General features: G+C 41.9%; 1 long non-coding RNA gene across 1 annotated transcript; it reads right to left on the reverse strand.

Annotated features, from left to right (window-relative positions):
• Nucleotides 1–11,226: 11,226 nt before the first annotated feature.
• On the reverse strand, nucleotides 11,227–21,394 carry LOC116356624 (uncharacterized). The gene is made up of 3 exons (XR_004205041.1): nucleotides 21,295–21,394; nucleotides 11,777–11,856; nucleotides 11,227–11,585 (listed from the first exon to the last, which is right to left on the reverse strand). It is a non-coding gene; the product is annotated as an uncharacterized LOC116356624 (long non-coding RNA).
• Between the last annotated feature and the right edge of the window lie 6,149 nt (nucleotides 21,395–27,543).

Here is a 27,543-nt window from a genome sequence, read left to right on the forward strand (position 1 = left end):
ATTAAAATAAAGCTGGACAGGGAACATAATATGAAGAAGAACCAAATGAACCTACTTTATGCGCCATGCCATAGGCTGTAGGCTAGTTCGTTTAGCAGAAAAGATATGCTTATTAGTCCCATGCCATTATTTTATATTATGTTTTTATAGTAAGAAGAATATAATTGAACTTAGCTGAATAAAATGTAAAGGACATTTTTCCCATTCCGGTGCAAGTGTGCATATGAAGTGGCTATGTTGAGCGTAAAAGTGATAATTTGAAACAGGTTCCATACGCTAGATTTAGAGTTTATTTGGCCAAAAAAATACAAACCCTAGAATGTTTTAAAAATCAAAACTTGACATTAGGCTGTTGAATATTTGAAAAAGTCTAAAAAGCTTGCGCTCTGTTCCTTGCCTCAGGCTGCACAAGCTGTTCTTATTTTCACCCATCAGACTTTTCTCAATTTCATATGTTTTTACTAATATGGAAAATTAGATCAGAATGGTCCATTTGATAAAAAGTGCAGGAAAGGGGTCAGGGGAAAAATACATGTAATCTGTATTCACTCGAATGGAGTATGCACTTGAATAGTTAATGGAGGCAGCTTTCCCGCAGTTAATTTTTCAAACATGCCAGGTAGGCTTCTCTGTTTTTATAGAGGAGCATGAGCTTAATATTAGCAGCTGAGAAATAAATATAGTAGCAGCTGGGAGACTCTTTTTTTTAATGGCAACAATCAAAACTCTGCTTTCACACGGATTGTATGTAGTTGTCACGTTCTGACCTTTATTCCTTTGTTTTGTCTTTATTTAGTATGGTCAGGGCGTGAGTTGGGGTGGGCAGTCTATGTTAGTTTTTCTATATTTTCTATTTCTGTGTTTGGCCTGATATGGTTCTCAATCAGAGGCAGCTGTCTATCATTGTCCCTGATTGAGAACCATATTTAGGTAGCCTGTTTTCCTTTGTGTTTTGTGGGTGGTTATTTTCAGTATTTATGTGTCTGCACCAGATAGAACTGTTTTGGTTGTCACTTTGTTTTTTTGTATTTTTGAAGTGTTCAGTTTCTAATTAAAAAGATGAATACTATCCACATTGCGCTTTGGTCCTCTCCTTCTTCCACAGACGACAGCCGTTACAGAGTAACGTCTGGGCTTATGAGAACATTTATTTCATGCATCAAACACTTTTGAGGAGCATTCAGCCTCTCGCTGTGCGACAGGTGATATTCCGCCAAAACTCTGTATGCCATGGGCTCTCCAACCATGTTCCTGCAACCAAATCTGTTCGGGAAAATCGATAGTAACATGTTTCCACAAAAAAATATTGGTGGTGAGATTCTGTAGCATTAATGTGTCAGCCTAGTAATTATGAAAATATAAAAAATTCTTACTTCGCTATTCAAAATCAAATACAAATTCACTATAATTGTAGGCTAACTCTCTAAGCAGCATCAACGAACCAATATCATTGCTTAGGCCTATACGTTCTCTCGCAGACTGAGTGTGGACTGCATAATAATACAGTCCACACTCAAAGGCGAAAATTAAACTTATTCTAATTATGGAGTATAGGCTAGACCAATTATATGCCAAAGTTTTTTGTTATTCTGCTGTGCATTATTTGTGGTAGGCTATGTATTGTATAATGGCACAATCATTATTTTAATTCAGGTTTTTTGGGGGGGCTTGGGTTCATGATGTATACAGGCCTATGCATAATCTCTAATATGGATATGGGTGTTCTAAATGCAACGTCTTAAATTATTTGAATTAATCATCACCTTAGAAAGCGCTTCCCATTTCGTGGTTTGGCTTTGAAACAATGACGATGTTTTCCACTCTGTCGTCAACCTGTTCAAATTGATAGATCACATTGAGGTGAGTTTTTAAAGCCTGATACTGTTTTGATAACTGTTTTAGATGTGATTTTCGATTGCATTTGCATTGATGTCAGACTGGTTAGAGGGACGGTTGTTAGCCAGTTGGGTTCCCCCAAGCATGTCCAGAGTGCATAAGAGGAGAATAACGTGACTCAATGGTAATACATTCACCGCAACAGCCCTAGTTTTACCACGAGATGCCTGTCAACACACACATCAGCCCACACCGCTACATGAAGCCGTCATGCACCTGAGGAAGATGAGCTGCGAGGCCTTGCGCAACTCTCAAATCTAAAAGACTACTACAAGCTCTGCTCCAGGGAGTGACCATACCCACACCAGTTGGGAGCTGCTGAGGGACTACGAGACGCTACTCTGTAAGAGAGAAGAGATCACGAGGGTGTTCTCTAGGCCCTCCCAAGTCAGTCGCCCCCACGGGAGCATCAGTACCGCTGCTACTCTCCTGACCACCACCAATCTGGGCCCTCCCAGCTAGATCCACTGTCACGTGTCAGGAGCACCACCGTTATTCCCAGACTCAGACAGTCTACTTCCCTGAGAGACACTACCCCATGCCCCCTGGCCAGAGCACCTCCACGGGACAGTTAGGACTTTCACAATGTCTCGATGTCGCTCCCACCCCCCTCTTATGGCTGGGGGCATGAATAAGGTGCCCAGAGTAAACTGCCTGCTACTAAGGCCCAGTTGCTAATATATGCATATTATTAGAAGATTTGGATAGAAAAGACTCTGAAGTTTCTAAAACTGTTTGAATGATGTCTGTGAGTAAAACAGAACTCATGTGGCAGGCAAAAACCTGAGAAAAAATCCAACCAGGAAGTGGGAAATCTGAGGTTGGGCGTTTTTCAAGTCATTGCCTATCGAATATACAGTGTCTACGGGGTCATGTTGCACGTCCTAAGGCTTCCACCAGATGTCAACAATCTTTAGAACCTTGTTTGAGGCTTCTAACGTGAAGGAGGGGGGAATGAGAGCTGATTGAGTAAGGGGTCTGCAGAGTGGCATGAGCTTATCACGCTCGCTCACGTGAGAGCGACCTGCTTTCCATTGCAATTAAAAAGACAAAGAAATACTCCGGTTGGAACATTATTGAAGATTTATGTTAACCTCTCTGAACCAACCATACCGGATCCGGGAAAATTGTCATCAGCAACACTGAATAGCATAGCGCCACAGTCAAATAATATTACTAGAACAAATTCATAATAGGGACTGCACAAGGAGGGCAGGTACAGTGGTTTGTCCTTTAAAAGATGCAGTGTACTGCCATGCAGCTTGCATGGTGCCGCAGCCTTCTATGGCACGCTATTTAAGTGTGAACAACTGGTACCTTTAATGCTAGTTGCAGCACCAGAGGGCATCTTTGAGAAGCATTTCGTAGCCTTCAATAGTGGCTGACCTAGAGGAATGAAAACCTTTTTTTGAAGAACATAGTATATGGGACTGATTAAGACATTTTGCTTAATTAATTGTATTAATATAATGGTGTTTCTATTTCAAGAAAAATTAAAAACCCTCTAGGTTTCTCATTGATTTTTCAAGACCAGTCCTCATCATTGTCAGAGCAGCGCAAAACTGTGCTAATAAAGTTGCAGGCAATTGCTTAAAATCCAATTGCTTCTAACTTCAATATGCTCTTTAAATGGTCAATAAGACCTAGATCACTTTTAACAGCACATTACTCAACACTAGTGAGACTCATGTCTACGGTATATCAAATTAATTAATTACATAGAGGATTGTCACGGCTCCTACCGAAGGTGGTCGTTGTCACTGGCCTACTAGCTGCCACTGATCCCTTTTTTCCCTCTTTCTGTTTATTGGTTTCACCTGTGTTTAGTTTGGGCTGATTGGTTGGGCTTTTATTTACCAGCCGGCTCGCCTGCTAGTTGTGCAGGATTATTTTGATGTACATGTGTACACGGCTGTATGTCATGGTTGTCCGTGTGTTTGGGTTTTTTGCTGGACTGTTTAAGTCCCCCGTGTTTGGGGCATTTGTTTTGGTTGGTGTCTGTTCACCGTTGTGGTGCATTAAAAGTAAGCACTACCCTGAACTCTCTGCTTCCTGTGCCAGACTTCTTCCCCACTACACCCCGGGCGTTACAAGGATATTTGTGTAATTCAGTGATATTTATTCCCATGGTAATTCGTTATGGATTCATAACTAAATAAACATCTGCATTTGAAAGAGTATTTCTTTATCATTATTTTATTAACGAAAGCATAAAGATGCCATTATTAGTTACATTGTTTTAGTTTGAACATGCAGACTGGCACTAAGAACAGAACAGCGGGAACGTACCCCTAGTCAGCGCCATTACATGTGCAATGTCCCTTAAAGTGTTGCCAGTGAGGTCCACCCCCCTCCCCCTCATCCCTTCCCCATGGGCTAGGTCTGTCTTCTGTGCACGGCTCTGTGGCCCATCCCAAGCCCACCATAAAGCATATGGGGACAACAGACTGGGATAGGGAGTGATTAAATATGTCTGTAAACACACCAGTCATCTGGCTTGCACATGCTCTGAGGATGAGGCTCGGGATGCTGTCTGGGCCAGCAGCCTTGTGTGGGTTAACATGTTTAAATGTTTTACTCACGTCAGCCACTGAGAAGAAGGGGGCGTAGTCTTTGTTAGCTAACCACGACGGTGGCACTGTATTATCCTCAAAGCGGGAAAAGAAGGTGTTTATCGGTATCCATGACGTGGCTGTTTTTGTAGTCCGTGATTTCCTGTAGACCCTGCCACATACGTCTTGTGTCTGAGCCATTTAATTGCGACTCCACCTTGTCCCTGTACCGGCTTTTCGCTTGTTTGATTGCTTGCGGAGGGAATAACTACACTGTTTATATTTAGCCATATTATCAGAACTCTTACCATGGTAAAATGAAGTGGATCGCGCTTAAAGTTTTTCTTAAATTCTGCCATCTGTCAACAGTTTCTGGTTAGGTTAAGTTTTAATAGTCACAGTGGGTACGACATCTCCAATGCACTTATTTATAAACGAACTCAACGAGTCAGCTTATCGATCAATGTTCATTCTCAGAGGCTGAACAGAACATATTCCAGTCCCTGTGATCAAAACAATCTTGGAGCGTGGCTTCCGATTGGTCAGCCAGCGTTGAATGGTTCTCGTCACTGGTACATCCTGTTTGAGTTTCTGCCTATAAGCGGGGATGAGCAGGATGACGTTGTGGTCGGATTTGTTGAAGGGAGGGTGGGGGAGGGCTTTGTATGTATCGAGGAAGGTAGAGTAGCAGTGGTCAAGATTATTAGCCCTATGTGTTGTGCAATCGACATGCTGATAAAATTTAGGTAACATTGATCTCAAATTTGCGTTGTTAAAATCCCCAGTTACAATAAATGCAGCCTCCGGGTATATACACTGCTCAAAAAAATAAAGGTAACACTAAAATAACACATCCTAGATCTGAATGAATGAAATATTCTTATTAAATCATTTTTTCTTTACATAGTTGAATGTGCTGACAACAAAATCACACAAAAATTATCAATGGAAATCAAATTTATCAACCCATGGAGGTCTGGATTTGGAGTCACACTCAAAATTAAAGTGGAAAACCAAACTATAGGCTGATCCAACTTTGATGTAATGTCCTTAAAATAAGTCCAAATGAGGCTCAGTAGTGTGTGTGGCCTCCACGTGCCTGTATGACCTCCCTACAATGCCTGGGCATGCTCCTGATGAGGTGGCGGATGGTCTCCTGAGGGATCTCCTCCCAGACCTGGACTAAAGCATCCGCCAACTCCTGGACAGTCTGTGGTGCAACAGTCTGTTGGTGGATGGAACGAGACATGATGTCCCAGATGTGCACAATTGGATTCAGGTCTGGGGAACAGGCGGGCCAGTCCATAGCATCAATGCCTTCCTCTTGCAGGAACTGCTGACACGCTCCAGCCACATGAGGTCTAGCATTGTCTTGCATTAGGAGGAACCCAGGGCCAACCGCACCAGAATATGGTCTCACAAGGGGTCTGAGGATTCCATCTTGGAACCTAATGGCCGTCAGGCTACCTCTGGCGAGCACATGGAGGGCTGTGCGGCCCCCCAAATAAATGCCACCATACACCATGACTGACCCACCGCAAAACCGGTCATGCTGGAGGATGTTGCAGGCAGCAGAATGTTCTCCACAGCGTCTCCAGACTGTCACGTCTGTCACATGCGCTCAGTGTGAACCTGCTTTCATCTGTGAAGAGCACCTGGCGCCAGTGGCGAATTTGCCAATCTTGGTGTTCTCTGGCAAATGCCAAACGTCCTGCACGATGTTGGGCTGTAAGCACAACCCCCACCTGGGGACGTCGGGCCCTCATACCACCCTCATGGAGTCTGTTTCTGACCGTTTGAGCAGACACATGCACATTTGTGGCCTGCTGGAGGTCACTTTGCAGGGCTCTGGCAGTGCTCCTCCTGCTCCTCCTTGCACAAAGGCGGAGGTAGCGGTCCTGCTGTTGGGTTGTGAAAGCACAACCAGCATTCAAAAGTGACCAAAACATCAGCCAGGAAGCATAGGAACTGAGAAGTTGTCTGTGGTTATCACCTGCAGAACCACTCCTTTACTGGGGGTGTCTTGCTAATTGCCTATAATTTCCACCTGTTGTCTATTCCATTTGCACAACAGCATGTGAAATGTATTGTCAATCAGTGTTGCTTCCTAAGTGGACAGTTTGATTTTACAGAAGTGTGATTGACTTGTAGTTACATTGTGTTGTTTAAGTGTTCCCTTTATTTTTTTGAGCAGTGTAGTTTCCAGTTGATAGAATCTAGTGAAGTTCCTTGAGGGCCTTCGAGGTGTGATGTACAGAGCTGTAACTATAACTGATGGGAATTATCTTGGTAGGTAGAATTATAGATTGGGTGAGCAGAAGGACTTGAGTTCCTGTGTGTTATGATCACACCATGAGTTGTTAATCATGAAGCATACACCCCTGCACTTCCTCTTCCCAGAGAGGTGTTTATCTGTTGGCGTGATGCATGGAGAAGCCCTGTGGCTGGACCGATTCCAACAACATATCCCGAGATAGCCATGTTTCCGTAAAACAGAGAATGTTACAGTAAAACAAAGAATGTTACAATCTCTGTCTCTAGAAGGCAACCCTTGCTCGGATTTCATCTACTTTGTTGTCAAGAGACTGGACATTGGGGAGTAGTATATTCAAGAGCGGTGAGCAACGTGCCCATTTATACAAAGCTTGACCAGAAGACCGCTCCGTCTGCCCCTTCTGCGTCACTGTTGTTTTCGGTCAGCTGCGGGGATTAGATCCATTGTCCTGGGTTGTAGTGGTCCGAAGGGAGGATCCGCTTCGGGAAAGTCGTATTTCTGGTAAGTTGACGTAGCTCTTATATCCAATAGTTCTTCCCTGCTGTAGGTAATAAGACTTAAGATTTCCTGGGGTAAAAATGTAAGAAATAATACATAAAAAAAAGAAAATACTTACGTTTCCTAAGAAGGCCAAGCGAGACGACCATCTCTCTCGTTGCCGTCACTTTATTCTAATATTGAAGTCGTGCACAATTATCAGTTTCAATTTAGGTTTATGTCGCCCATTCATTGTCAGTTAGAGTCACAGTAGGACCCATAATGTAACGATGTGCGCTGACAGTCGGGAAGCAAGTTCAGGGAGTGAGTGTTTTTGATAAAATAAATGGAGCATAATACAAAACAAGAAACACTGACAGCACACAGACAGGAAACAGAAACAATGACGCCTGCGGAAGGAGTCAAAGGGAGGGACATATATAGGGCAGGCAATCAAGGAAGTGATGGAGACCAGGTGAGTGACGCGCAGGTGCTTGTAACGATGGTGACAGGTGTGCGCCATAACGAGCAGCACAGTAACCTAGAGGCCGGAGAGGGAGCAAACGTGACACATAATCAGTGCTCCCCCTTGCACTGGTCTGGAGCAATGAAGTGGTGACGCAGGGTACCGTACCTAACCACAAATTACCTCTAAATCCCGCAGCAAAATCAGAAAACCTTTAGTGGAGCAAACACTGTAGCAGGTGTGAGTTCCCTCTGCAGAGCCTGGCAGCTGTCCACGTTTTTGTCCCAGAGCACATGATACATTTTTCCAGAGGGTGGAATGAGGATCAGGATCTGAAACTCTCCCAAATTGTGCAGACAGGAGAGGGCATTGGCTTTGATGTTCTTAGAACCTGGGTGACAGGGTGAAGTTGAATCTAGTGAAGAAAAGAGCCCAGTTTGCTTGCCGCAGATTCAGCCGCCTCGCTGAAGACGAAGAATGGCTCCTTGTTGCCCTCCATTCAGTGTCTCAACTCCTCTGCCAACTTGACCGCCAGTAGCTCCCGATCGTCAATCATAGATCCTCTCGGCAGGAGACAGTTTCTTTTGAGAAGTATGCACATGGATACAATTTCTCTGGGTTACCTTGGCGTTGGGACAGGTGACTCCCACGCCCACTTCTCTAGCGTCCACCTCCACCACAAAGGGCAGTGTAGGATCTGGGTGTTTCAGCAATGGGGTGGAGGTGAAACGACCCATCAGCAGGCGGAAGGCCTCATTGGTTGCAGGACTCCACACCAACTTACGAGGACTACCCTTGAGGAGAAGTAAAAGGAGAGGCAATAGAGCTGAAGCGGCGGGAGAAGTTGGAAAACCACAGACACCTTAGGAGCCCCTTTATGGTGGTTGGGACTGTCCATGACCTGACTGCTTCGACCTTCCTTTCATCCATACTCATCCCCTGCAGGCTGATCCAGTACCCCAAGAAGGAGACATAAACCTGATGGAACTGGCACTTCTCCACTTTAATATAAAGGTGTTTATCCAGGAGGCGTCTCAGGACTACTCGGACTTGAGTGATGTGGCCTCAGGGTGGCCAAGTAAACCAGGATGTTGTCGATATACACAACCATCTGGCACCCGATCATGTACTGGAACACCTCATCATCAATGCCTGAAACACTGACGTAGCATTTGCTAGTCCAAAAGGCATCCACAAGTACTCGTAGTACCCAGACGTCATGCTGTAGGCCGTTTTCCACTCATCCCCCTCGCGGATGCGAAAAAGCTTGTAGGCACTCCGCAGGTCTAGCTTCATAAAAAAAGCAGGCCCCGCAGAGCTGTTCAATGGCGGGAAAGGGTAGGGATACTTAGTGGTGTTGGAATTGAGACCTCTGTAATCAATGCAGGGGCGCAGACCCTCATCCTTCTTAGTCATGAAGAAGAAGCCTGCCGATGCAGGAGAGGTGGATGAGCCCTGTTGGAAATGCTACTGGATATACTCCTCCAGAGGGTAGACACAGCTGCTCATAGCCTTCTAGCATGTCGATGGCACAGTCCCTGGGGCGATGAGGAAGGAGACCGGTGGCTTGGGTCTTGGAGAACCCCTCCCGTAGATCCTGGTACACCTCTTGGATGGCGGGCAACCACAGGACTCTCAACCAACGTGGAACCGCTGGGCAAGGGAAAGCTGGTTCTTCGGCATCCGGGTGCCGTCAGTGATTTCCATCCTCGACCAGGAGATGGTGGTGTCATGACTTTGGAGCCACAGGATGCAGAGGATGACGTTGTGCACTGGTGTGGTGATGATGAGGAAGGAAAGGCTCTCCTGGTGCATGGATCCCACGGTGAAGGTGAGTGGTTATGTGACGTGTGTGATAATGCCAGATCCCACTGGTTTATTATACAGGCCATGGATGGGAAGAGAAGAGGCGAGTGAGTACAAGGAGATGAGTGCCTGGTTGATGAAATTCAGCACCAGAATTCACTAGAGAGGTAGAATCAATTTGAGGGACAGCCAACCAGTCAACTGGAAATCAGGAACGTTTAGGCGGAAAAATGTTGGCGTGCCCACGCCTTTGCCGGAAGACGGATGTTGACCGGGCCGCCCCTCAGCTCTCATGGATGCACCAGACATCGCTGAAGCTGGTGTCCTTCCTGGCCAAAATAGGGTAGAGCCCCAGTTGTCTCCGGCGACGCCGTTCTGCAGTGGGGAGGTGTGGATGCTATCTCCATGGGTTTAGGCTCTGCCTCAGGATGGCCAAAGGAGTGAAACGAGTGGTGAGGTGGGCACCGGCTCTCCTGAAGAATGTTATCCAGATGGATGGCCATCGCGATGAGGACGTCCAAGGAAAGTACATCCCGATACGTCAACTCTGGACCTCTTTACTCTGGAATAGGGTGTGGAATGCCGGCTCATTCCATCTGCTGTAGACTGTCACAGGTAAAGGTGAGGGCATACTCCGCAGCGGTCTGGGCACCCTGATAGAGTTGAAGTCACTTACCTACTTCTCTGGTGGATGGTCGAAGACCGCCCTGAAAAGAGCTTCCTCTCCTCTCTTCCAGACAGCCGTAGCCCACTCCAATGCCCTCCCGTACAGCAGGGAAATGACAGGGCCAACCTTGGACCTCTCGGTGGTGGGGGCTCCCGTTTGATGGGCGAAATAGAAGGAGCACAGGAGTAGGAAGCCACAGCGTTTCAACAGAGTACCATCGTTTCAACACAGTACCACTTCTCTGGAAAAAAACTGTCGGGCATTGCTGACCTGGGCGGACTGCTGGGTAGGCTGGGGGACTGGCTCACTGACAACCCGTGGTAGGAGGCCCTCTGATAGTGGTATGAAGATCGTCTCTGGTGGTGTCGAGGCAGTGGAGAACGCAAAGGACCTCCTTCATAGCCGTACCCAGTTGCGCCAGCTGGTCGTGGTGTTGGTGGAGTAGATGACTCTGTTCATTGACGGTCTGGAAGATGGTTTTATCTTCTGCTGCTTCCATATGTGGAAGTAGTATTCTATTTACACATATGCCGGGAGTCAGGAAGCAGGTGCAGAAGGTGAGTTTAATAATAAATAAATGCAGTTAAACAAAAAAACAAGTGTACAGAATGTGACTCAAAACAATGCTGCCTAGTGACTGATGGCTAAATAAAGGGAGAGTAATCAAGGAAATATTGATGTCCAGGTGTGTGTAATGATGGGGAACATCTGGATAACAGGTGCAGTTAATGATGGTTGCTAGGGCCGGTGATTATCAGACTGATGATGTCGAACACATGAGTGGAGGTTGCCGTGACAATGGGCTAAGAAACCGAAATAAAAAAACATTAGCTGACATAGGCTAGTTGAACATTTTTAAATGTCATTATTATGCAACTTGATGAGCACGTTTTTACTCCTGAACTACCACAACACAGGGATTGAATACTTATTGACTCAAGACACTTCAGCTTTTTTTAATTTTATTAATTTGTAAAAATTTCAAAAACATAATTAAACCTACATTATGGGGTATTGTGTGTAAACCAGTGAATTTTTTACATTTATTTTAAATGATTTATTACAAAAAACACAAAGGGGTAGGGATAACATTAACAAACAAACAGGACAAACAATACAGCACCAAGACACTATCAAACACGTATCAGTCTTTCCGCAACAATTTAATACATTTTAAATTCAGGCTGTAACACAACAAAATGTGGAAAAAGGGGTGCGAGTTCCAGGACCAGACTGGTCCAGGACCTGAAGAACAGTTTACAGTTCTCCCAGGGTCAGCTTGATGCGTTGAAAAAGGAGAACGCAGGATGACAGCAATCTGTGAGTCATTGAGAGAGGACATCAGTTCTGTGTGTGAATCCTTGATAACAAAGTCAATGGAGGGACAATCAAGGCGGAACAACTTGGTTGTGGATGGAATTGTAGAACATGAGACCTGGATGGAGTCTGAGGACAAAGTGAGGGAAATGAACTCAGAGAATTTGAAGACAGACCACAGGAATTGCGCCTAAGGAGATGACTGCCGTTTTATGATCCCGTAATCAATTGTGCTATTTTAGCGTTTTGTATGTAAAGTTTCTGCCACCGTGTCTTATGACCGAAAAGATTTTCTAGATATCATGACAGCAATTACTCACCCCGTACTGGAGGAATACTTTTTCTTCAATGAGTCAGACAGGAAGGATTTAACTTCAGACACCCGACGAGGCCCTCATTCCTGTCATTTGCAGGAGAAAGAGATGGAGATATCGGAGATGAAGGTCTGGTAGCCTTGTAAACATATATTCTATCTTATACAGTTGAAGTCAGAAGTTTACATACACTTAGGTTGGAGTCATTAAAACTCGTTTTTCAACCACTCCACAAATGTCTTGTTAAGAAACTAGTTTTGGCAAGTCTGTTAGAACATCTACTTTGTGGCCACCCATGACTCCAACACCATCATCAAGTTTGCTGATGATTTAACAGTGGTAGGCCTGAATACTGAAAATGATGAGACAGCCTATAGGGAGGAGATCAGAGACCTGGCAGTGTGGTGCCAGGACAACAACCTCTCCCTCAATGTGATCAAGACAAAGCAGATGATTGTGGACTACAGGAAAAGGAAACCCGAGCACGCCCCCATTCTCATCGACAGGAGGGATGTATTTCTTTGTCAACGAGGTCTATCCATAAGCTGTGCGCCAAAAGAGGAAATAACTGATCCCAGCCATGAAAGCTGCCAGAGTGTGTGGGGACATTGCATACATCCGATATGACAGGCTCATTGTGCCACACACACACACACACACACACACACACACACACACACACACATACACACACACAACCAACCAATTAATTGCGCTAAATGTAAAGTACCAGTCAAACGTTTGGACACCTACTCCTTCAAGGGTTTTTCTTTATTTTTTACTATTTTCTACATTATTGAGTTGAGTTGAGTTTATTTTATTTTTACAGGGACAGAATAATCAACGATTCAGTACATTAATCAACGATTCAGTAAAAGTGTCGCTTTTCACCAGCCGGCAAATTTTCAACCGCAGTCCCTGGGCAGGTTATTAAAAACAATTACAATATACACAATCATTGAGCAGTGAGCACACGCAGAGCAACATAGGACAAGCAAGACATAGCATACAGACAGAGCAACATAGGACAAGCAAGACGTAGCATACAGACAGAGAAACATAGAACAAAAAGCAGCAAGACAAAATTCAAAAAGCAACAAAGTGTTTCCACACCTCACAAGCTACAGACAGCAGACAACATGGAAAGCGGCAATACACAGCTAGGGATTATGATCACAAATCTGATTGACCTTTAGCCATGTATTCATACATTTTGTGAAAGTGTGATAGGTGGTGCAGTTATGTGTGTCTGATGGCAGTGTATTCCAGACATGGGAAGGTCTCACACAGAAAGCGGATTTACTAAATGTGCTTTTTCTTAAGGGAACTATACAGTCACCTCTCATGGCGGAACTTGTGGATCTGCTGCCATATGTTTGGGTTTTCTGTTTAACAAAAATACTGAGTAGAGGGGGAGCCAGGCCATTTATTGAATACAAGACATGCTTCCGTGTATGCACAAGATTTTCCCAACTCAGGAGCTCATGCTTTCTGAGGATGTAACAGTGATGATGCTATTGAGCTTCCTATCAAGCACTTTGAGAGCCTGTTTGAAGACAGACTGAATAGGTTTTAATGTTTTACAGCAAGCTTGGGCCCAATTAGTCGAGCAGTATGTTAAGTGGGGGAGTATCATATATTTGAAGTATAGTTTTGCTACCTCTGTAGTCAACCACTTTCGTATAAATCGGAAATGAGCTAGGTTGAATCTGAATGACCTTTTCACATGCTTTTTAAAAGAGAGGTTGGAATCAAGTATGATGCCAAGCTACTTAAAATCAGATACCACCTGGAGCTTCTCCCCTGACACATAGACATCTGGTTCAGTAGCATCTGTTGCCCTCTTTGTAAAGAACATGCAAACAGTTTTTTTTCACATTGAGATGCAAACACGAGTCACTGAGCCACTTTGTAACCTGGAACATTATAGTAGTGAGTTCTTGTGCAGCTTGTTGTTTGCTCTTTGCATGCACATATATCACTGTATTATCTGCATACATTTGAACTTCAGACCCAGTACAGACAGAAGGCAGATCATTAATGTACAGGCTGAAGAGGAGGGGCCCCAGTATTGACCCTTGGGGCACGCCCTCATCATAGCTAAGAGTGGGCGACAGCTCATTGCTCACTCTGACACACTGAGTTCTGCCTTCAAGTTAAGATTTCATCCACCTCAAGGCATCGGGGGAAAGGTTGAACATGGACAATTGTGTGATGAGAATCTCATGGTTAACAGTATCAAAAGCCTTCCTTACGTCCAGAAACACAGCCCCAACAACGCCCCCTTTTTCCATCTTGGACTTCCACATTTTATAGAAGAAAGCAGTTGGCCGTTTCTTTGGAGTGTTTCGCTCTGAAAAGCCAAACTGCATGGAGGCGAATGTGAAGGGGCTGTTGTTGAGGTGGGCAATCAGTTGTTCTGCTACACACTTTTCAACAACCTCTGACACCAAAGGTACTAATGGGCCTGTAGTTACTCACGTCAGCAGCGTCGCCCGATCTAAAGATGGCCATTATTATGGTCGACTTCCATACCCTTGGAAACACCCCGAGACCAATAGATGTGTTGGTGACCTTAGTAATGGGGCCATTGAGTGACTCTTTGTAGTTTTTAAGAAAGGTAGAGTCCAGCCCAAACACATATTTGGCTTTAGAGTTCTTTAGTAAGCTAATCACCTTGTTAACCTTAGGCTCAGAAACCTCACTTATGATGAAGACAGGTTGTGCGTCATTCTCTAGCACTGAGCCCAAGAAACCAGTGGAGGGGTTCTGTGTCAGTACCCTGACAGAGTCAATAAAGTAGGAATTGAAGGCTCTTGCTATTTCGACTGCATCCTGTGTTAGATTGTTATTCACCATGATTTCTAGTCTTTTTGCAGTGTTACTATGGTCTTTCCTGTTAACTTTTTTAGATTCTCCCAAATCAATTTAGAATTTCCCTTTGCTTCACCAATTATGTTAGTAAAAAAGTTTGTCTTGGCCTGTCTGATTTCTTTCATCACCTTACTTCTCAACGTGGTAAACCTACTTCTGTCACGCTCCAATTTGGATCTTAGGGCTATTTTTAGAGCATAATCTCGTTCTTTCATCAATTTCCAGATTTCTCGATATTAGCCAAGGAAGAGTGCTCTTTTGGCCAGGTTTGGATTTGATTTTCTTTAGGAAACCATTTATTGTAGTCTGCATTGTGGATAGAAAAACATGACTATCAGATTCCACGTCTGTATAGGACAAGAGATCATTCCAGTTAATTCCCTTAATTAAGTTTTCAAAATAGTTTAATTCACTCTTAGGTATTCTTAGTTGATCCGGCTTTCTAATAGTAGAGAGTATATAATAATAGTGAAGACATCAAAACTATGAAATATATTTGACATTTTAGACTCTTCAAAGTAGCCACCCTTTGCCTTGACAGCTTTGCACAAACTTGGCATTCTCTCAACCAGCTACACCTGGAAGGTAAATACCCCCAAAATTACTGCCCGTTTATATATGGAGTGTGCCACTCTATTTTGATAGGTCATAGTTTATTCGCCGTTAGTCAGCACCTTCACACGAACACGTTTTTCTGGGTGTGCACCAGCTCATGTTTTTTAGGTTCTTCAAAGTAGCCACCCTTTGCCATGATGACAACTTTTCACACTCTTGGCGTTCTCTCAACCAGATTCACCTGGAATGCTTTTCCAACAGTTTTGAAGGAGTTCCCACATACGTGGTTGCTCCACTACAAGTTTTGCAATTATGCTGCGGGATTTAGAGGTAACTTGTGGTTTAGTACGGTACCCTGCATCACAGTTTCATTGCTCCAGACCAGCGCAAGGGGGGGGGTTAGAGCACTGATTATGCTTTTGGGTCCTACTGTGTCTCTAACTGACAATAAATGGGTGACATAAACCTAAATAGAAACGGATAATTGTGCACGACTTCAGTATTACTTACTAAAACTGTTGTTTCACTAAGGTTTCTATTATTTTATTTTGTTAGGATTAGTTTGGTCTTACTGCAGTGCAAGCTGTGTTGCTACAAATGCTGATTCAATACCAGTGCTGGCCTCGACTGGGAGACTGTAGGGTTACGGTTAATTTTGGAGGTCTTCTAAAGAACCCCACCATTGATTATGTTGTTATTAATTTGCTTACATACATTAATTTGCTTACATTAATTTGCTTACATTGCTTACATTGTACTTATACTCACTGTATAGCTGAATATTGAGGCCTCTGTCTGTGTTTAGCTCTCCGCCAAAACCCACAGCCTGGAGTCTGTGAGAAAAGGTGAGAAAGGGGACTGAGGGTGATAGCGAGACACAGAGAGACAGCTTCTGTTTTTCTCTGTAACAAGGGCAGATTTGCATACCGCTGAGACAGGTTCTCAGAAACCTTGTGTTAATAATAACTTGTTATTTTAGCTGCACATGCAGGGTTTGATATAGGATAAAGTGGGATCTCGGGTATTTAAGATGCTGTCTTTCTTTTGTTCGGGGCAGAACTCAGGACAGACACCAGTTGTATGTCTGATGTTTGATCTTTGAGTTCTGTCTACAGCTGTATTTTGCGTAAAATTGTTATGATTTATTAGTTCACATTTTGAGTGTTCCTTATTTGTTAAGTAAATAACGGAGCCCAGAAAAGTGGAACCAACAAGATCCAAGAGATGACTGTAGGTTTTCGGTTTCTCTCGCTCTAAAAACAGAAATAAATACTTCTAAATAACAAACTGACTTGATTTACAAATTAGTAACAATGTCTCACCCCATGATCAAGAATGGCCTTTTTTCCTTTGCTCATTTTATGTTAGTTGAAAATAAAATTGTCCCCAAAATATTGTTGTTTTAAACAAAGTGATTATTTTAAATTTAGAATTATATAAAATTCAAAAGGCACTCGTACATCTGAGCAATCTAATTTGCAGGTGCATAGCTACAATTGAACAAGATGAAGGAAAAAGGAAACCGCACACTGCTCTTGATAGTATCACCGATCTTTAATAAGCTTATGTATCGGCCACACGGCCTTCGTCAGAGCTTTTGGGATTTTTTTGAAAGTTGCACCATTATGTGGACCTAGCCCCTCCCACATCCATTCTACACATCGAAGGGGGTTGGAGGCAAAGGAAAAATAAATAAGTGCTACCAAATATAACAATATGCATTTCATAAATATTACAAAAGTGTATAAATAAGGTGTATTAAACACGTCTGTAAAATCTCAATAAGGACATAGCAAGTTTTTATTAGTCATAGGGTACATCATACGAAAAACGTCAGAATAATCTACAAGAGACACATATTTCATGTTCAAATTCACAACATAACATACATAGGCATTTCATCATTAAGTCCTTTAGGAAATAATGTCTGGAGGGTGAAAATTCAAAAACATTCTCTTTTACTCAGAGTATTATTAATATCTCCTCCCCTATCTGATATCTTAACTTTCTCTATGCCACAGAATCTAAAGGTGGAAATGTCATGCTTCAGGTCATTGAAATGTACAGCGACTGGATAATCCCTGTCATTTCTCCTGATTGAACTTTTATGTTCACTAATTCTCTGTTTGAGAGAGCGGGTGGTTTTACCGACATAACAGAGCCCACATGGACATTTAATAATGTAAATAACATGGGTGGTGGACACGTAATGATGTCATTTATTAGGAACCGTTTTCCTGTGTGTGGGTGGCAGAAATATTCACACTTTATCATATTGTTGCACTGTGCTCTTCCTCTGCATTTATAGCTACCATTTGGTAGAAGGCGGTAAAGGGCTTGGCTGATTTTCTTTTGTGGCTGGCAGTTGGCATGAACCAATTTATCGCGTAAATTGCGACCTCTCCTATACACAATATGTGGTGGATATTTAAATTCAGCCGGCAAAGCTGGATCCGATGATAAAATATGCCAGTGTTTCTTGACCACACCTCCCACTTTTCGCAAATTCAAAGTATATGTAGTTGTGAACATTACGGAGTATTCTTTGGCTTTAGCGGGTCTTCTTTGTAGCAGTTCATCTCGTGTGTTTTCCAATGCCAAATTATGATCTTCATCCACACATTGTGAGGAATAGCCTCTTCTTAGAAACCTCATGCGCATCTCCGCTGCTTTTTCTAGATAATCCTCCGTGGAGTGGCATATACGGCGCAGTCTAAAAAACTGGCTTCTTGGAAGTCCTCTTTTTAATGGTTCAGGATGGAAGCTGTCACTCTGTAATAGAGTGTTTTTGTCCGTTTCTTTTCTGTAAATAGGGTTCCATTTGATTTCTCAATCCACATATCGAGATAATGAACACGTTGAGTGTCACGTTCAATAGTGAATTTGAGATTAGAGTCTGTGTCATTGAGTAGTGCCATAAAATCTGACAATTCTTTTTCAGTTCCTTCCCATATACAAAGAATGTCGTCAATATATCGATACCACTTCAGGACTTTATTCAAAAATGGGTTCTCGTTTACATTATTAACAAAACGTTGTTCAAAAAGACCCATATAAAGGTTAGCATAACTCGGAGCGAATGTAGAGGCCATCGATGTTCCATTCGTTTGGAGGTAGTATTCATCATCAAACCTGAAATAGTTGTACGTCAAAACATATTCAGCCAATTCTAAAATGAAGTTTGTTGGTGGATATTCATTAGTATCTCTGTCTCCCAAATAGTGTGCTAGTGCTGCAATCCCCCCCACATGGGGAATGCTGGTATATAGACTCTCGACATCTAATGTGACCAAATCTTCTTTTAAACCCGTTATTGGTGAGATCTTGTTTATAAAGTCTATAGAGTCTTTTACATATGATGGCAATGATTGCACATGAGATTTAATAAAAGAGTCTACAAAGTTCGACAAAGGCTCTAGCATTGAGCCTATTCCTGCAACCACTGGTCTGCCTTGATAGTTGCCTTGTTGTGTTTTAGGTTTGTGTCATTTCGGTAAAATATATATGCATGGACGTATGGCACATTTGCAGCAAAGATATTCATATTCAGGTTTTGAGATCAGGTTATTTAATAGGGCTTGCTACAGATTCGAGCATATATCCCTTTGGAACACCTGTGTGGGATCAACACTCAGTTTTCTATAGAAACGTTCATTGCTGAGTTGTTTCTGAATTTCTTCTTTATATTTTTCAGAGTCTAAAACAACCACAGCACCGCCCTTGTCTGCAGATTTTATAACCAAAGATGTATCTTTCATTAATTCATTGAGTGCCAGTTCTTCTGTTCTAGTGAGATTCTTCTGAATATGGTTTGTTTGTCTCGTATATACTGACACGGCTTCCTGTTCAACTAACCTACAATAGGTATTAATCGAGTTGTTAACCATGGGACAGAATTAGCTTTTGGGCGTAAAATGGGTACCAGTTCTATGATCTGTTTCTAGGCCCAAATCAATGTTTTGCGAAAACACATGCTTAAGTTTAATATTGTGAAAGAATTTAAACAGATCTACTTTCATATCGAATGGTTTATCTGTACATGTAGGTACAAAAGAGAGGCCCTTAGATAAGACTGAGACTTGAGCGTCAGTAAGGTCTTTTTTGGAGAGGTTAATTACCATGTCCCGCTGTAACTCCGTGTCCACGGCCTGTGGTCCTGGTCTCTTCTTCGACCGCTTGCCTCTCCTGCATCGTTTCTTTTCTTTCATGGAGCCCTCTGTTGCTTCCGGGCTAAAAAAACGGACTGTGTGCCATGGTAGCTGGAGTCAAAGTCTGTAGGGAATTCGCTCTCGGTGGATGCCTCTGTGTCCAAGTTTCCATACCCTCCCGCTGCTGCGTATCTGTGTCCCCCGATCAGCTCCTGTTCTCTCCGTGCTCCTGTTCTTGGGCCTTCCCATGCGTACACCCGGCTGAGCTGGTAGTCTTCTGTGTCTCGCTGGTATTTCTTGATCTTTGTTGCTTGTAGAGAGTCTCTGTATTTCCCAATGGACTGCTTGATCATATAATCTATGGCTGTAAAATTAGGGCCTAAAATCTCCTTCATTATAGACTCATGTTCGCTAATCTTAACTTCAACTTCTTTCACTTCCTTCGACACGTTCCACGGTTAATAGCATTAAATCTAACGAGCATTTGTTGAGTATTTCACCCCATTGCTGAATGAAAGTTTTGTCATTTTTCCCTATTGTAGGCTCCTTCTGTATTCTCAGTCCTCTTGGAATGCGCTTGTTGCGGCAATATTCGCTAAGAGTGGTGCCATGCAGGAACAAACGTGTTTCTTTCTCTCTGAGTCTCTGTAGTTGGATTTTGAGTTCGACAGTCGAGTGTGGAACTGGGTTGTCCATGTTGGAGGTAGGAAAAATAATCTTATTGGTGTCTTCTTGTGTGAATGAAAGGGTACTCGCACAATGCGTGGTAAGTGAGTTGATCTCTCGTAGTGGATCCATTGTATATTTGGTACGTCTTTTACTTCTGTGTATACTTAAAAATTTTTAGAGTGCAGAGTGAAAAATAGGTATACAAAATATTTATGTATAATGTAATATTTATGAAATGCATATTGTTATATTTGGTAGCACTTATTTATTTTTCCTTTGCCTCCAACCCCCTTCGATGTGTAGAACGGATGTGGGAGGGGCTAGGTCCACATAATGGTGCAACTTTCAAAAAATCCCAAAAGCTCTGACGAAGGCCGTGTGGCCGATATGTAAGCTTATTAAAGATCGGTGATACTATCAAGAGCAGTGTGCGGTTTCCTTTTTCCTTCAATTTAGAATTATATTAAAGCACGTTGGCTATTCTCACATATATATTATTAACCCTGCTTTTAGCTGGACAATATAAATTGGTCATTGCTCCCGAGTGGCGCACAATGGGATTGCCTTGCAGTTCTCCAGCTGTATCCACTGAAAGTACGCAAGGTTCAAGGCACGAGGGCAGGGGGCACGGGATGGGCCGCAGATCCCGTGGACAGAAGACCGACCTAGCCCATGGGGAAGGGAGGGCGAGATAGGGGGAGGAGGGGTGGACTCTCCACACTGGCAACACTTTAAGGGCCATTGCACTTATAATGGCGCTGACTAGGGAAACGTTCCCGCTGTTCTGTTCTTAGTGCCAGTCTGCACATTCAAACTAAAACAATGTAATTAATAAAGGCATATTCATGCTTTCGTTAATAAAATAATGATAAAAATACTCTTTCAAAATGCCGAAGTGTATTTAGTAATGGATCCATAACGAATTATGGGAACTATGGGAATAAACATCTCTGAATTACAGAAATATCCTCCAGTCCTCTATATGTTAATTATTAGGGGAAAATCACGTCATATTTTTCGATATACAGTAGGCCTACCGTAGGCGACATGAGTCTCACTAGTGTTGAGTAATGTGCTGTTCAAAGGGGTGTAGGTCTTAATTATTTGAAGAGCATATTGAAGTTTGCAACACAAACCCAGGTGGCAGTGTGTTTAGGGTCATTGTCTGCATTTGGAGAAGAGAAAAATACTTTTAGCCTAACAGCCAAAATTAGGTACAATACTAGAAATATACATGTCAATAGGCCTAAACATAACAAAATATTGCTTGAGTCCTACCTTGAAAGAAACGATGTGGTCCCAGAAACACCTCTCTGACATAGGGTCCACCATATCTCTTGAGGATTTCTTCCTCAAAGAAATCTCGAGCTATGATACCTGGAAAAGGAGGCAACAGTGAATTATTGTGGAACACATAGCAGTCCGTGCGATGTAGGCTACAATATTTTATGTACCTTTTGATTTGTAAATAGCTAAACCTACTATCAAAAATGAAATATGGGCCTGGTCTCTGGTGAGAAATTGCCCCCCACAAATGGAGTTTGAGCGGATGTTGGGACTCGGCTTGCTTGACCTTCTTCCTTTTTTTTCTGTAGCAATTTTGAGCAAATTGCTCAAGGGCCACAGTTGATTCCTCTGTGAAGATGACATCATTGAATGTCTCGCCAGCTTTGATCCATGCCTGGGCCTGCAGGACTCAAAGTTCTTTGTTTGTCAGACGAATCGTTGGGTCGAAACTACAGAACAGTTCATGTTCAGAATTTTTTTATTTATAAATATTTATAAAACATGTCTTATATAAATAAAATATATATAAAACATGTTTCCATAAGTCCACACAACTTTCTTCAACTGTCTTCTGACTGTGATTAGAGTGATGTTGTGCCGTGATGCCAGCAGATTACAGATGGCCTTTGCCGATCAGTCCTCATATTTTTTTGAACACAAAATAGCCTCCAAAATATTGTTATATATTATCAAGTTGATGACAGTCATATAGTCCGGCACCTACATAAAGCTAAGTGACTTACTCATTCATGGCCTTGGATCAAGTACCAACAATCTTTCTGATAGTCTTCAGTAAATACATTTTTGTATCCCATTATGGGCTATTAGCATTATAATTATAATTATATACTTTTACCAACACCTCCCGCAGTGCAAAATGTTTTGCTACAGATGCAGGTTCGATACCCATATCGGCCGCAGCTGGGAGACCCATAAGGTCTCCCAGGCTTTTGGTTTTAATTTAGAATCCTCCAATCCTCTATATGTAATTATTGGAGGAGAGTCACATCATATGTTTAGATATACTGTAGGCCTACCGTAGGCAACATGAGTCTCACTAGTGTTGAGTAATGTGCTGTTAAAATTGGGGTAGGTCTTATTTATTTAAAGTCCATATTGAAGTTAGAGAAGCAAATGGATTTGAAGCAATAGCCTACAACTATTTTAGCACCGTTTTGCACTGCTCTGAGACAACATTGGGACTGGTCTTGGTAAATCAATGAGATTTTTATTTGAACTGATTCTCCGTTTGGGTATTTGGTTAGAATAGAAATTGAAAATGAAGGTGTAGAAATGTTATTCTCTTAGTGTAACCTTTATTTAACTAGGCAAGCCCTTTAAAAAAATATATATTTACAAAGACAGCCTACTCCTTCCTCCCCATCAGGGAAATGAACCCCGGTCTCCCGAATGCCCGCATGACACTTTAGCTAAATAGCCCAGAGGGTTTTTCATGTTTCTTATTATGGAAACACCATAATATTAATTAAGCAAAATGTCTTAATCAATCCCATATACTAAATTCTTACAAAAAGGTTTTAAATACTCTAGGAAAGCCTCTATTGAAGGCTATCATCTGATTCTCAAATATGCCCTCTGGTGGTCAAACTAGCATTAATGTTACCAGTGGTCCACACTTAAAATAACTTGGCATAGAATTCTCCAGCACCATGCAAGCTGTGCCGCAGTACGCTGCAACTTTTAAAGGACGAACCACTGAGCATTTGTTGGATGCTTTTCCTTCACCTTGCGGTCCATCACAAACCATCTCAATTGGGTTGAGGTCGGATGATTGTGGAGGCCAGGTCATCTGATGCAGCACTCCATCACTCTCCTTGGTCAAATAGCCCTTACACAGCATGGAGGTGTGTTGGGTCATTGTCCTGTTGAAAAACAAACGATAATCCCACTAAGCGCAAACTAAATGGGATGGCGTAATACTGCAAAATGCTGTGGTAGCCATGCCAGTTAGTGTGCCTTGAATTCTAAATGAATCAGTGTCACCATCAAAGCACCCCCACACCATCATACCTCCTCCCCCATGCTTCACAGTGGGAACAACACATGCGAGATCATCCATTCACCTGCTCTGTGTCTCACAAAGACAAGGCAGTAGGAACACAAAATCTGAAATTTGGACTCATCTACACTAAATGACACAGGTCTAATGTCCATTGCTTGTGTTTCCTGGCCCAAACAAGTCTGTTCTTCTTATTGGTGTCCTTTTAAGTAGTGGTTCTTAGCAGCAATTTGACCATGAAGCACTGATTCACGCAGTCTCCTCTGAACAGTTAATGTTTAGAAGTGTCTGTTACTTGAACTCTGTGAAGGATTTATTTGGGCTGAAATTTCTGAGGCTGGTAACTCAAATGAACTTAGGAGGGTCTTCCTTTCCTGTGCCGGTCTTTATGAGAGCCAGTTTCATCATAGCGCTTGATGGTTTTTGTAACTGCAGTTTAAAAACTTTCAAAGTTCCTGACATTTTCCAGATTGACTGACCTTCATGTCTTAAAGTAATTATGGACTGTCATTTCTCTTTGCTTATTTGAGCTGTTCGTGCCATAATATGGACTTGTTATTTTACTAAATAGTGCTATCTTCTGTATACCACCCCTACCTTGTCAATACACAACTGTTTGGCTCAAACACATTAAGAAGGAACGACATTTCATGAATTCACTTTTAACAAGGCACACCTGTATATTAAAATGCATTCCAGGTGACTACCTCATGAAGCAGGTTGAGAGAATGTGCAAAGCTGTCATCAAGGCAAAGGCTGGCTACTTTGAAGAAACAATCATTTAATTTGATTTGTTTAACACTTTTTTGGTTTCTCAAATCATATAAAATGTTATTGGTCACATACACATGGTTAGCAGATGGTTAGCAGTTCCAACAGTGCAGTAATACCTAACTAGTAATCTAACAATGTCCGAACAACTTCCTAATACACTCAAATCTAAAGGGAATACGTAAATATATTTATGTACATATATATAAATGAGAATATGTACATATAAATATACGGATGAGCGATGGCTGAGCAGCATAGGCAAGGTGCAATAGATGGTTTAAAACACAGTATATACACCTGATATGAGTAATATAAGATATGTAAACATGACTAAAGTGGCATTATTCAAAGTGCCATTGTTTAAAGTGACTATTGATTCCTTTATTAGTGGCCAACTTTCATTGTTTATTTGTTATTTCATAGTTTTGATGTCTTCACTATTATTCTACACTGTAGAAAATAGTAAAAATAAAGACAAATCCTGGAATGAGTAAGTGTCTCAACTTTTGACTGGCACTGTATATGCATTGTATATGTGACCGGCCGGCACAAATCGGTCTTATGTAGCAACATTTTTTATTGTATTTTTTACATTGTATTAAAGTAGAGACTCAAAGCTACAAAATGGTATATCACACACTGATTGAACGAATCCTCACTATCAGTATATGAAATTTGGAAGTACGCCCAGACCCTTGTTTTGAGAATGAAAGATATGTCAATTTCAAGGTCTCAACTTAAAGAGAAGAAGCCTCATGAGGTATTGATACAGTGGTTCCTCCTTTAAAAGTTGCGTCATACTACAGCACACCTTGCAGGCTGCCTCAGCATTCTGTGGCACGTCATTTAATTGTCAGCCATTTTTTCGGTTAATGCAAGTTAGTGCTAGTTTGAACACCAGAGGGCATCTTTGAGAAGCATTCCATAGTCTTCCATATTGCAGGCATGTGGGAGACTGGATGTTTACCACCCCGACCAGGAGGAAGGAGTAGGCTAAGAATTTGGTCTTAACTGATTCCATATGTGTTATTTCATAGTTGTGATGTCTTTACTATTATTCTACAATGTAGAACATTTAAAAACATTTCTGGGATATGTGGGACGCTAGCCAAAAGCCAGTGAAATGACTATAAAAATCTAACTTTCATGAAATCACACATGCAAGATATCAAATTAAATCTACACTTGTTGTGAATCCAGCCAACATGTCAGATTTCAAAAAGGCTTTTCGGCGAAAGCAAATTATGGTATTATCTGAGGATAGCACCATAGTAAACAAACACTGACAAGCATATTTCAACCCTCCAGGCGTGACACAAAATGCAGAAATAAAGATACAATTCATTTGACGAGCTTCTTTTGTTGGTACTCCAATATGTCCCATAAACATCACAAATGGTCCTTTTGTTTCATTAATTCCGTCGATATATAACGTAAACTCACGTAAACTCGTACAACACCTTGGTCCGTACAATTGCCCTTATTTTAGCGCCCCAAAAACATAATACTTCCAGATCAACTGTAATGTCAATACCATTGTAAAGCACCATTTCTCCCCTTTCCAACAGAATCAATTACATGACCTAAACACTGCCAGTTTCCGTCGGGTCTTTTTAAAAATGGCGGGTGGGGAAGCGAAACTAATGTGTGATAGTGAGAAGGAGAAATGTCATGTGGGAAAATAGCTTTTTTTCACTCGATCTGTCCAACTTATTACCTTATCTCTAAAATTTTAGAGATCTAAAATCTCTAAAATGTAAATAAAACACTATAAAGAGTTTATATAATGTGTCATTACATACCTATTTGAAGGTTTGTGTTGAATTTGAATCAGGTTTTAGGGCTGTGCTAAAGTGATCTTAGAAGTAAACAGTGGCTTTGAGAATGATGACCGCATGCAATGATGACGCAAAAAATTACTAGGTATCCCCCCTTACCCCCGTCACTGTCCATTTCTTGTTTTTAAAGGATGAGAGAAGTGATACACCTGTGCTACATTTTTGAGCATGCTAAATTAGTGATGGTAAATGCACATTGAAACATACTGCAAATGCACAGCCGGGTTACCAGGAGCACATTTTTTAAATGTTTTTTAATGCCATTACGAGGTAGCAAGGGGTCCATGGTTGGGTAGGGGGCACCCCCCACCCGTGCCCACTTCTCCCTCATCATACATGACAAATCAACCATTTAGGTTGATTCATGGCTTAACATAGTGCTATATATCATTTTGGCAGTATAAATGCCTTTTGGACATGGTTCACTGAATTTTGGGTTTGTAAACCGACTTACATTGATCGTACATGCCAAATGGACATAACATCCTGATTTGGCACTTTCAAATCATTCATATTGCATTTGGACATTTCTTATGGCATTTGGCTCCCCCCAAAAAAGTGACTTTTGACTTCCTATGAAATCATATTGCAAATGGACAAAACATATGCCTTATTGGACAAGTTAAAAAAAACAACTATGATAATCAAATATGACAAAAGTATGTTCATGCAGTTCTTATACATGAGTAATTGACAAAAAAAATCGAAAGAATTTCGTAAAATGCTCCAGAAAGCACTTTTTTAAGGGGTTGATAAGTTCTTGAAAAAATGTCCACATTTTCGACTTTTGACTTATATTGCAAATGGACAAAACATATGCCTTATGCACAAGTATAAAAAATAAAATAAATAAAAAACATGATGATAATAATATTACACGACTAAAGTATGTTGATACAGTTTTTATACATGGGTAATTTACACAAACATCGAAAGAATTTCGAAAAACGGTCCAGAAAGCACTTTTTTAAGGGGGTGATAAGTTTTTGATTTAAAAAAATGTATCCAAATTTTACTCTTGGGTCTTGACTTGTGTTACATTTGCAATATGAAAAATTACGGTGGAGCGCACTCGCCATCTGTTTTTCGGTGGAGCGCACTCGCCATTTTTGCAGTGTTACACTTGGCATTTGCCATATGGCATTTGCAACCAATTTTGAATGAAACGACGCCGAATTGAGTGGTATTGGACACCGTGTATATGTTTCGTACGGTGCCAATATGTTCCCATTCATTTTTGTACATTTCAGGGGGGTGTTCCCTTACTTAATTAATTAGATTAATATTATGGTGTTTCTATTCCATGAAAAACAAAAGAACCCATGGGTAATTACAGACCATTTCGCTCTTGGAGTGCACGCTGGACGTTCAGGCTGAGGAGTAGGGTTGAATTTGAGCTTTCTGGCCTTACAACGGCAGTCAAGCACCCAAGCTAACGTTGTCTAGCTTGCTAGCTTCTTCCAGACACACATGAGACCACTTTGCCCATGTTACTCACCGTAGCAGAGCTGGTTATGCAGTTTTCGTGTTAACCAGAGCGTTGGTGACTGTTTCCAGCAGCACAGTTACAATTACTGTGGCCATTACTGACACCGGCCATATTCAACC

The sequence above is a fragment of the Oncorhynchus kisutch genome, linkage group LG2 (assembly GCF_002021735.2).
Source record: "Oncorhynchus kisutch isolate 150728-3 linkage group LG2, Okis_V2, whole genome shotgun sequence".
Taxonomy (NCBI): Eukaryota; Metazoa; Chordata; class Actinopteri; order Salmoniformes; family Salmonidae; genus Oncorhynchus; species Oncorhynchus kisutch.